This window comes from Papio anubis, chromosome 2 (assembly GCF_008728515.1).
Source record: "Papio anubis isolate 15944 chromosome 2, Panubis1.0, whole genome shotgun sequence".
NCBI lineage: Eukaryota > Metazoa > Chordata > Mammalia > Primates > Cercopithecidae > Papio > Papio anubis.
The window spans coordinates 178282965-178295604 of record NC_044977.1 but is presented as its reverse complement, the minus strand read 5'-3'; the positions used below and the strand labels follow the sequence as shown (position 1 = coordinate 178295604).

The 12640-nt window shown below is 44.4% G+C and overlaps 1 long non-coding RNA gene across 1 annotated transcript in view; it reads left to right on the top strand.

The window, feature by feature from the left end:
- Positions 1–3136: 3136 nt before the first annotated feature.
- The window catches only part of LOC116273848, a 44600-nt gene continuing 35096 nt past the window's right edge, over positions 3137–12640 (top strand). Inside the window, exons 1-2 of the long non-coding RNA XR_004182323.1 lie at positions 3137–3584; positions 7548–7659. This is a non-coding gene — a long non-coding RNA (uncharacterized LOC116273848). The remainder of the gene's footprint in view (positions 3585–7547; positions 7660–12640) is intronic.

Below are 12640 nucleotides of genomic sequence, written 5' to 3'. Positions count from 1 at the left end.
CATTTCCACCACATTCTATTGGTCTAAGCCAATGAATGACAAGGCCAGCTAGATTCATGCAGAGAGGAAACAGACACCACCTGTGGATGGGAGGAGCAGTAAAGAATTATGGCTGTCTTTTAATCTAGGTGAGATAAAGACAAAGATAATAAATAGCTTTGCATCAGTTTAGGTTACGGTTTTCTACCAAATATGTTTTATGCAAGCTCAGGAAAAAATTTTTTGTTTTCAGCTTTTGAGATTTCAGAATTGCAGAGAAAAAAATATACACTGGTTGCTTGAAAACTAGCTGCCCCTTTCTAACTGCTGCCTACATTTGGGTGATTATCTTCCCCCTGAAACTCTACTGATTGGTGCCCATTCTTCCAATAACACCCTTATCCAGTCCACCTTCCATCTTCCTGCAAGAATTATTGTCCTGAAACCCCAGGCTAAGGTACCACTCTGCACAGCATAAGGGCCTATATAAGATAGTTCAGCCTATCTCTTATGATCCCTTTTCTCAACCACTCTAGAATGCATACTGTTTCAGCCCCAGATACACTTTGCATATATCTCTGTAAGTGTGAACACTTTATGCCCATAGCCAGCTTTCCTCTTTGCCTAAAAGCCTCCTACCTTCACACAGAGCTCCGAATCTGCAGTCTTCATGGCCCATTTTAAATGCCACCTTTTCTGTGATTTCTTTGGATTTCCATGAGCTTTGTTCTTTTCTTTTTTGTTTTATAATTCATTGATTTTATGTACTTCTTTTTACTACTTCTCAAGAGATATGAATTACCCTTCCTTGTCTGCCCCCTACTATAGGAGTTATCGAATGAATGCTGAGGCCCAAACTTTTTTTTTTTTTGAGACAGGGTCTTGTTCTGTCACCCAGACTAGAGTACAGTGGCATAATCACAGCTCACTGCAGCCTTGGCCTCCTAGGTTTAAGCAATCCTCCCCACTCAGCCACCTGAGTAGCTGGGACTACAGGCAGGCACAACTACATCCAGCTGATTTGTTTTTTATTTTTTTGTAGAGCTAAGGTCTCACTTTGTTGCCCAGGCTGGTCTCAAATTCCTAAACTCAAGTGATCTTCCCACCTTAGCCTCCCACAGTGCTGGGATTACAGGTGTGAGCCACCATGCTGGCTCCAAGCTTCATTCTTAAGTACAGAAAAATGTCAAAAGAAAAGCTAAGCCCTGTACCCCCATAATGCCTTAATGCAGAAGAGAGCTTCAAGCTGAGACTTCTGGGAAGTATTTGATTTGTAAAAATGGTGAAGAAAATGGAAACAGGTACAGCCCAAGTGACACCACATGTGCCAGGATGAGCAGGTCCTGTGCAAATAGATACAGAAAAATCTAAGATCTGTTAGCTTGGAGTGTAGGGTTTATGCAGGGTCTAAAATATGGATGCCACAAGGCCATATTACCCAATGAGCCAAAGGTATGAGACACAGCACTCTCAAAGGTCTGTAGGGTCAAGGCCATTCTGTGGAAGCCCAGGACTCATTAATAATTGAAAGAAAGAAATGGACAGCTTATAACTTCCACCTGCTCTCTGAGAAAGAGAGGACCAGGGACATTCCCGTTTTTTAGGTAATTTTCATAGGTTTATGTTTCTCCTCACTGTTATTCTAGTTTTAAATTCTGATAGTTTAGGCCAGGCGCGGTGGTTCACACCTGTAATCCCAGCACTTTGGAAGGCTGAGGCGGGCGGATCACGAGGTCAGGAGATGGAGACCATCCTGACTTACACGGTGAAACCCCATCTCTACTAAAAATACAAAAAATCAGCCAGGTGTGGTGGCGGGCGCCTGTAGTCCCAGCTGCTCAGGAGGCTGAGGCAGGAGAATGGTGTGAACCTGGGAGGTGGCGCTTACAGTGAGCTGAGATAGTGCCACTGCACTCCAGCCTGGGCAACAGAGCAAGACTCCGTTTCAAAAAAAAAAAAAAAAATTATGGTAGTTTTATGCAAGAATCATCAATGGATGTTGGTTGAAAGTGTGATGAGAGAAAGGATATTTACATCATCTCTTAAAAAATAGAAGTAACAAAGAAAATAACAAAAAGATATCATTTCAAAGTCTTCAGAAGATACTATTCTCCCTTTGAAATTCATAACTGTACAGTGGAGAAACCTTTGGGATATCACCAGACATTATGTATCTCCTAATGTGATATAGTGAGAAGGATACAACATCACTTCTGTGATATTCTTACCAAATACATAACCTGAATTTAATCCTGAGGAGGGAGCAGACAGACTGAAATTGAGAGATGGTTTATTAAGTGTCAAGTTCATGAAAGACAAACACTGAGGAACTGTTCCACACTAAAACAGACTAAGGAGACCTGACAGTGAAATGCAATGTGAAATCCTGGATTAGAGCCTGGGCTGGAAAAAGAACAATAGTGGGACAATTGGTGAAATCAGAATAAATTATGTAAAGTCAGAATGGCTTGTTTGTGTCAAAATTACATAAAATACAATGATAATAACTGATGAGTATTGGTATTCATGGTCTGATTCCTTTTTTTTGAGATGGATTCTCATGCAATAGGCTGGAGTGTAGTGGCGCAATCCTGGCTCCTGCAGCCTCAGCTCCCTGGTTCAAGCAGTTTACCACCTCAGCCTCCTGGAGTAGCTGGGATTACAGGCCACGCGCTTCCACCCGCATGCGGCTGGTTTTGCTTATTTTTAGTAGGGGACACAGTTTCACCATGGCCCGGCTAGGATGGTCTCAATCTCCTGACCTTGTGATCCACCTGCCTTGGCCTCCCAAAGTGCTGAGATTACAGGCGTGAGCCACTGCGTCTGGCGATTGTAATTCTTGTACTCAAGTATTAACATTTTGAGTATCTGGGCAAAAGTTTATATGAAATCTTTTTACTATTTTTGCAACCTTTTTTTTTTTTTGAGATGGAATCTCACTCTGTCGCCCAGGCTGCAACCTCCACCTCCCGGGTTCAAGTGACTCTCCTGCCTCAGCCTTCCGAGTAGCCGGGACTACAGGCGCCCGCCACCACGCCCAGCTAATTTTTTGTATTTTTAGTAGAGACGGGGTTTCACCGTGTTCCCCAGGCTGGTCTTGAACTCCTGAGCTCAGGCAATCTGCCCACCTCGGTCTCCCAAAGTGCTAGGATTACAGGCCTGAGCACCACGCCCAGCCTATTTTTGCAACTTTTTAAGGACTGAAATTGTTTCAAAAAGAAAAGTTAAGAAAATAAAAATAATTACTTATGGTTGATTAAAAATAGAGCTCTCTAATCCAAACAGTAGTTCACACTCTCCAGGCACACTGGATTCTGTGGTTTATCCATCTTAGAACTTCCTGCCTCCCTTCATCTTGCTATTAATACTTGTCTTGTAGGGAAAGAAATCAGGAGCTTGGCTGAGAAGTAAGAGTGTTCTTCCCACTCCAGTCCCCAAAGCCACCAGTCAGCCTAGTCCATCTTCAGTTTGAAAATAGGAAGAGATGGAACCTAAATCCATTCACTAATGAACTTTTGGATCTCGGGTGGATTTGAGTTCCAGGAGGCTCTGTCAATTTGACCAGAGGTTTTCAGCCCAAATGACAACACGGTGAAGCATATAAGGTAAGAAAAGAAGTGAATTGAGCCAGATTGTTTTCAGAATGGCCTCTTGAATTTTATTCTTCTGAACCAGACATATTTGGGCTTACAGGTTAACTTTGTATCAAATTCTTTACTTACACAAAGAGTACCTTCACTGTATTTTTCTCAAAACATATGACCTCCTGGGTCTCACTCTCATTTTTCTCTTTAGTTTGAGACGCGGGGACAAGAAATACTTCCCTTTCCTCTTCCTATGAGGAAAATAACACTGGGAGAAACTGTGAGTGTCGTGAAATCAGCCCCAGCATTTGAACTCTGTTGGGGCAGAATAGGGAGTTGGGGCGAACAGGAGCACGAGTGGTGAACAGGAGCACGAGTGCTCTAAAGGGGCCATCTCAGTCTCTGCCCCACCTGATTATTGCCTTGAAAGAATTTGGGCCTAGTGGCCGGGCGCGGTGGCTCACGCCTGTAATCCCAGCACTTTGGTAGGCCGCGGCGGGCGGATCACGAGGTCAGGAGATCGAGACCATCCTGACTTACACGGTGAAACCCCATCTCTACTAAAAATACAAAAAATTAGCTGGGCGTGGTGGCGGGCACCTGTGGTCCCAGCTACTCAGGAGGCTGAGGCAGGAGAATAGTGGGAACCCGGGAGGTGGAGCTTGCAGTGAGCCGAGATTGCACCACTGCACTCCAGCCTGGGTGACAGAGCGAGACTCCATCTCAAAAAAAAAAAAAAAGAAGAATTTTGGCCTCGTGTTGACAGAAATCCCAATTTTTATGAATAAATATTGGCAGCTAGTATCCTTTATTTCAAAACACAGTGTGTCGCCTTTGTGGGCCAAACAAACATATCTGAGAACCATCATTTGATGCCTTCAGATTCAGACAAAGCAAGGAGACTTTCTCTTCTCTCTCCAGCTGCCTTGGACCCCCACCTCCCTGCAAGGCCCTCCGGAGGCCTCAGAGGACACAAAATTTGGGTCAAGAGGGTGACTCTAAGAGCAGAGTAGCTGGAGGAAATATTCAGAAGAGTGGTGAATAAAACGTGAAACAAATGGGATGCTGCTAACGGCAGAAGAGGGCTTTCTGAGCCAGGGAAGTTTCAGATTGGGAGACTATGGAGGGATGTTAAGAATTAACTTATTTAGAAGTAGGCATTCTTAGAAGATGTAATAATAACTAATTTATTGTTGGCCTATTTTGTGCCAAGCACTATCTTAACTCTTTGAATCATTTTATTAGGTCACTGATTATAAAAAAATTTTCTGTGTGGGGGCAGTGGCTCATGCCTGTAATGCCAGCACTTTGGGAAGCCGAGGTGGGGGGATTGCTTGAACCCAGGAGTTCAAGACCAGCCTAGGCAACATGGTGAAACCCTGTCTCTACAGAAAATACAAAAATTAGCTGGATATGGTGGCGCATACCTGTAGTCCCAGCTACTCACTTGGGAGGCTAAGGTGGGAGGATCGCTTGAGCCCAGGAGGTTGAGGCCGCAGTGAGCCATGATTGTGGCATTGCACTCCAGCCTGAGAAACAGAGCAATACCCTGTCTCTTTTAAAACAAAATTCTTAGGAGTCTTGACCTTAATGAGAAAGATGGATTTCTCAAAGTTCTTAGCTGCATCCATTGGCTCAACATTTATTTATCTAATATGCCACTCACTATTAAAATACACAACTCAATAAGACACTATTCCTTCCCTTAATGAATAGGTCATCAAGAGAGTGAGAGAGACCGTACATCAGTGATGGATGGGACCCCTGCCAGGCCACAGGTGGGCCCAGGGCCACCCCCATATAAGGGGAGGATGGTGAGGTCAGCCTGGGGCTCAGGCAGTTTCCTCAAGGAGCAGCCATTTAAACTGTTTTCAAGGGCCATTCAAAGTTAGCTAAGGAAAGAACAAGAGGACAGAGGAGGAAATTCTAGAAGGAGGGACACAACCTGTCCCAACAAGATGCATTATGACCAGTGTGTTTGCTGAGAAATGCAGCTACAGGGAGTTTCAACCCTCTGCCCCTGCAGCCATAGGAGACAATGGGCCATCCCTGTTCCCTCTCCATTCCTTCAATAAATGTTCACTAAATTGTGCTTGGCAAAGGGGCAGATGTGGAGAAATTCCATCAATGAGCATTTATGAAGCTTGAGGTCAAACCATACTCATATCCTGTTCCAGATAGTGAAAAGGCACAGGAGGGGGTGTCTGTGTATAATCTTAGAAGGGTGAAATCCTTGAGTCTTTTCCTGGTCTTCAGACTTTTTACTTTTTTTAGCAATTACTTTGACAAATCAGTAGAAAATTTAAATTTCTACATATACTTAAATGTATACACACATACATTTTTCCACAAAAATCAGTAAGAGGACTGGAGGATGGGGTGGGGGTGGGTGGATACACACAGTTCACTTTGTCCTCTGTAGGGTGGCTTAGTTAACCCCAGATCAGGTTGCAGAGCAGAAAATAACTGAGGTTTGTTGAAGAAAGGGCAGGTTTACCTGAAACATGTATTGAAGGGGCCCAATTCAAAGAAGGAAACAGTATTAATGACAAGCGGATAGAAACCCATGAATGACTGTGTTTGTGGGTGAAGCCCAAGTGAGATGGACGTTGGTTTTAGAGAAAAGATCAGCTGAGTTTGGAGGACCTGCCCTAGGAGTTCCGTGGAATCATGGGAAATCACAAGGCAGTGGCTGCTAAAAATACCTTGTGCATGTTAATAGCACCTTGTTAAAAGTACATGGGCCAAAACCTGTAGGCTTTATTTGTATTTTACTGACAAAAATTCTAGGCCCCCTTAAAAGGTCTTGGAAAAGGTGAATATGAAGGTCCTAATGCCAACGCCTTTCTCTGCCCAAGGAGGAGCAGGAGCCTGTCCATCCAAAGCTAACAACCCCTAAAGAAGTGCCATGATGGTTGCAAAATGAAATCAGAAGCACATCAAAAAACTGGACAGCAGGCCAGGCATGGCAGCTCATGCCTATACTCCCAGCACTTTGGGAGGCTGAGGCGAGCTGATCACTTGAGCTCAGGAGTTTGAGACCAGCTCAGGCAACATGGTGAAACCTCGATCTCTACAAAAACAAACAAAACAAAACAAACCCTTCCCAGAATTAGCTGGACATGGTAGCACATACCTGTAGTTCCAGCTACTCAGGAGGCTGAGGCAGGAGAATCGCTTAAGTCTGGGAGGTTGAGGCTGCTGTGAGCCACCATTTCGCCACTGCACTCCCTGGTGACAGAGGGAGACCCTGTTTCAAAAAAAAAAAAAAAAAGGCAGAGTAATTACACCTATAACATTCCTCACCAGAAGACTCTCTGAAAGGAACACATTAGGCAAGCAGTTTACAGAGTGGTTATTTGCTTACCAGGTTATTTGGCTTTAGAAAGAATTAATTGGAGGGCTCTTCTGAGCCAAAGGAGCCAACAAACATTTAAGTGTTTGTTTATGAACAATAAACTATTTGAGGAGGCATGATGGAGCTGAGAAATTTAAAGGTGGCTAGGGTCTTTAAAGAGTTACCACCAAGAAACATCAGTAAAATATCAACTTTGTACAAAAGATATATTTTAAGTGTGCATTCTTGAAGAGTTACTAGCAAATAAAAGGTAAAATGTATTACAGGGTTTTTCTGGAAATTCTATTGCCTATCTTTTATAATGTGAAGAATCACTCCTTTGTTTTTTAATTTCCATGTTCAAATCCACTTTGCTGGAAGGTAAGTAACTGGTCCTTTGGGCCCAGCCTGTACCTGCCTTGGGAGTTGGGGGAGAGGCTTTGGGCCCGTGTTTCTAGGCCTCCCATTGCACAAGCTCAAGTAATGTTAGCATTAGGTGTATGACTGCATGACAAACTGTTCCTCCCCTCCCTTGACCTAGTGAATCTGTAACCAGAAAAGCCAGTTAGATCTCCTGACACATTGGGAGGGTGGGGGCTGGTGGGGAAGGAGCAGGGGATGCCTTCATGGGAGCCGTGCTTTCACAGTGGGGAGTCCTGATGCCTTGCCTGTGAGGGCCTTCACAAACTTCAGAGCGTGATGGCACTGCCAGAGAGAAGAGAATTCACCATGGACACCCAGCCTAGTGCCTGGCAGATGGTAAGCATTCAACAAGATCTGGAGAGAGAATGGGGTTAAAAAACACGGTACTTTTCATAAAGTCAGAATATTATGAGGCCTCCAAACATGGCATTGTGGACAGGTAAGATCCAGCTGGGCGCTGAGCCTCACATATTGTTATTATTTTTCTTCTCTCCATCTCTAGGAATGGTGCACATTCGCTTTATCACACAAGGAGGAGTTTTATGTAGGGTTTTTTGTTTGTTTTGGTTTTTTTGAGACGGAGTTTCACTCTTGTTGCCCAGGCTGGAGGGCAATGGCAGGATCTCAGCTGACTGCAACCTCTGCTTCCCAGGTTCAAGTGATTCTCCTGCCTCAGCCTCCCAAGTAGCTGAGATTACAGGCATGCGCCACCAAGCCTGGCTAATTTTTGTATTTTTAGTGGAGACAGGGTTTCACCACATTGGTCAGGCTGCTTTCAAACTCCTGACCTCAGGTGATCCACCCTCCTCAGCCTCCCAAAGTGCTGGGATTACAAGTGTGAGCCACCACGCCTGGCTGTGTTTTGTTTTTGTTTGAGACAAGAGTTTCACTTTGTTGCTCGGGCTAGAGTGCAGTGGTGCAATCATAATTCACTGTAGCCTCGACCTATTGGCCTTAAGCAGTCCTTCCACATCAGCCTGCCAAGCAGCTAGGACTACAGGCATGCACCACCATGCCCAGCTAACTAAAATTTTTGTTTCTTTGTTTTTTGTAGAGATAGGGTCTTACTATGTCACCCAGGCTGGTCTCAAATTACTGGCCTCAAGTGCTCCTCCTGCCTCAGCCTCCCAAAGCACTGGGATTACTAGCATGAGCCACCGTGGCTGGCCTTATGTAGGCTTTTGTTTTGTTTGTTTTGAGATGGAGTTTTGCTCTTGTCACCCAGGCCGGAGTGCCATAGTGCAAGCTCGGCTCACTGCAACTTCCGCCTCCCAGGTTCAAGCGATTCTTATGCCTCAGCCTTCCGAGTAGCTGGAATTACAGGCACCCGCCACCATGCCCGGCTAATTTTTTGTATTTTTAGTAGAGATGGGGTTTCACCACGTTGGCCAGGCTGGTCTCGAACTCCTGACCTCAGGTGATCCACCCGCCTCGGCCTCCCAAAGTGCTGGGATAACAGGCGTGAGCAACCACGCCTAGCCTATGTAGGCTTTTTAAGACCCAAATTAGAGATTACAATCATGTCCCTTCTGTAGTCTTTTCACTTGTTTTAACTACCCAGATATGGCAGAAACTCTGGTTGTTTGCTAGTGTCCACTCTTCCCTCCTTCAAATATAGAATTCTAAAACCTTAGCTGGACACACAGCCACCTGATTAGAGATATTTCCCAGTCTCTCTCACAATTAGGGGTGGCCGAGTAGCTACACAAATAAAAATAATAATAGTTTATACTCTTATATGTGCTGAGTAATTCTCCTAAATGCTTTAGATATACTAACCCATGTACTTTTCACAATAACTTCATGAAATGTTTAAAAACAGGAACACCAATATGTTAAATGACTTGGCCAAGGCCACACAGATAGTAAATGGTAGAGCTGGGGTTTCATCTCAAAAATGGGGCTGCTGCATTTGCCATTAGCTTACATTTAGCCCGATGGATGAGAGCAGAACTTCTAGGCCGTGCCCTCAAAGGGGAGAGGATTGCTGTCCATTGCCCCTTCTCTCTTTCCTCCTAGCTAAAAATCACCATCTTCAACTACAAGACGGATGCTCCATACTGAAGTTGGCAGGACCGCATGATAGGAAGTGCCTGGGTGCAGCAGGGTGCAGTGGTCTTTAATCCCAGTGCTTTGGGAAGCTGAGGCAGGAGAATCACTTGAGGCCAAGACCAGCCTGGGCAATATGGGGGACCCCATCTCTACCAAAAACAAACAAAAAATTAGCCAGGTGTGATGGCATGACCATGTAGTCCTAGCTACTTGGAAGGCTGATGCAGGAGGATTGCTTGAGCCTAGGAATTCAAGGCTGCTGTGAGCCATGATCATGCCATTGCACTCCAGCCTGAGTGACGGCGTGAGACCTTGTCTCTCAAAAAAAAAAAAAAAACAAAAAACCTAGGGTTCCCAAAGCCACAGAACTATCTCCATCAGCCTGGATTCCCAATGTTCAGATTGTTACATGAGAAAGAAATAAGTGTTTAGCTGATTTTAGCCATTGTTATTTGGAGAGGAAAGGTAGTCTTTTATCACAGCCATACTGTAACAAGGGGTATACCCTAACTAATCTAGGTCACAGAGGGAAGAGAAACATATCTTTGAACACCTACTGTGTATCTGGTGTCTTCATATATTATCTCATTCAGTTCCTACAAAAGTTCTGCAAAATAGGGATTATTGGCCAGTATCTGCAATGAGGAATCTGAGGCCCAGGGCGGTAATTGGTCTAAGGTCACATAATTGGATAGTTGAATAGGCTGGGATTTCAATAAGTCTTCACCAAAGGCCTCTTTTTCACTACTCTACAGCAGTGCCTCCTGGAGATGGTGACTCATTCATAAGAGACATTTCCATGTCTGTATCATGATTCATAACCCTTTTATTATTCTTCAAAGCAATCTGATCAGATTGGTACTCTTAGTTCCAGTTCATAGATGAGAAAGCAGGCAAGACATGCAATTATACCCCCAAAGTCAACAGAGAGCCTAGATTTAGAAGTTGCAGCTGCAGAAATTAAAGACTGATGATTCCTTTACAAATAGAACCAGTTTGAGACCCCAAAAGCCCTTATTCTTGAAACTTGCAAAATAGCTGCTCATTTTTTATAAATTTTAAAGGAGGTGGATGTTGCTATGACACAGAAATGCTGCGGTTAAGCTGATTTTTAGGGATCTTTCCTAAAAGGTTTGACTATTCCAGGTTTGTGGGTCACATTAGACCTTCTAAGCTGCAGGGACAGTTTCATGAAGCCCCTCAGCCTGGAAACTGGCCCTCTTCCAGAGATAAAGGTGGTAGTTACTGAGATTCTCGCATACTCTGCCATGTACAACCTCAAGGTGGGAGACCTGGAAACCTCCCCACCCCCTAGCCCCAAGTCCCAAGTTCCACTATTTGTCTTCTTTGGATTCCTGTGGGAGAGCAGCTTTCTCTGTTACCGGTCTACTTGGGGGAAATAGTGACCAACTGCTCCCCACTACATATTTCCTGGGTTAACAGGATGATATGGTTTGGCTGCGACCCCACTCAAATCTCATCTTGAATTGTAACTCCTACGATTACCACGTGTCATAGGAGGAACCCAGTGGGAGGTGATTGAATTATGGAGATGGTTGTTTCCTGTGCTATTCTTGGGATAGTGATGAATCTCATGAGATCTGATGGTTTTAAAAATGGGAGTTTCCCTGCACAAGCTCTCTTGACCTGCTGCCATCCATGTAAGATGTGACTTGCTCCTCCTTGCCTTCCACCATGATTGTGAGGCCTCCCCAGCCATGTGGAAGTGTAAGTCCTGTTAAATCTCTTTCTTTTGTAAATTGCCCAGTCTTGGATATGTCTTTATCAGCAGTGTGAAAATGGACTAATACACAGGAATAGCCAGATCAAGCTGGGTCTCATACCTAATTTCCCAGGGAAGGGGCACAATGTTGTAGCTTAAGCCCACTGCCTGCCTTTCATCCAGTCAACAATGCCCAGAGAGAATATAGCCATGGGGATTTGGGAAAAGGGCTGTTCTGATAGAAACTGCAGGAGCCAACGACTTAGGACATTGTTACAGGGAGTTAGGATTCTCAACCCTGGCTGCACATCAGCATCACCTGGGAAATCTTAAAAATCTGCCAAAGTCCAAGCCCTACCCCAGAGACTATGATTTTTTGGTGCTTTGTCAAAAGTTGCCCAGGTGATGATTTGTAGGCCATAGTAAGATGTTTGCAATGTATCTTAACAGTGCAGAGGAATCCTCTCAGAAAGGTTTTAAGTGGGGAGCTGTGTGTTCTGAAAAGTGCTTTGCTTTGTTCTGTGACTTGTTAGTGGCTCCATTCCCTTCAGGTGTTAAAGAAACAGCTGAAGATTGGCTTATTGAAGGTGGTCCACAGACCAGTGACATCATCATCACCCGGGAGTTTATTAGAAATACAGAATCTCAGGCCCCACCCCTGACCTGCTGAACTACAATCTGCAATTTAACAAAATCCCCAGGTGCTTTGTGTGCACGTTAGACTTGAGAAATGCCACCTTGAGACCCTCATTCTCAAACTTGGTTGCACATCAGAGTCATTTGGGGAATTTTTTAAAACACTGAAGCCAGATCCCACCTCCAGGGATTCCGATTTGATTGATCTGAAGTACAGTCTGGGAATTGAGTTTTTTTTTTTTTTCTTTTTTTCTTTTTTTGAGATGGAGTCTCACTCTGTTGCCCAGGTTGGAGTGCAGTGGCGTGATCTTGTCTCACTGCAACCTCTGCCTCCAGGGTTCAAGTGGTTCAAGCAATTCTCGTGCCTCAGCCTCCCAAGTAGCTGGGATTACAGGCACCTGCCGCCATGCCCAGCTAATTTTTTTGTATTTTTAGTAAGATGGGGGTTTCACCATGTTGGCCAGGCTGGTTTCGAACTCCTGACCTCAAGTGATTTGCCTGCCTCAGCATTCCAAAGTGCTAGGATTACCAGCGTGAGCCACTGCACCTGGCCGGAGTTGAGCTTTTCAAGAGCTTCCTGGATGACTGTAAAGGCAGCAAAATTTGAGAACCATGGCCTTAAGGGTCTTCCCTTGCCACACTCTCCACTCCACTTCTCTCCCTGCCCCTAAATTAACTAAAGAGTCAGTCCTGAAAATCTCCTTTCTGTTAGGACAGTGAATTCCAAGAAAGCAGTTATCCTAGTTATCCTATTGTGCTATTTGATTTAGATTTAAAGTAAGTAACTCCAGGCAAAAATATAGCCCTAAAGATTCTATTTGAATCTTTTCAAGAATTGATTGAAAAACATTATGCCTGTCTATTTCTCTACCTCTTCTATCTCCAGAACCACACCCCTAGGCGTCA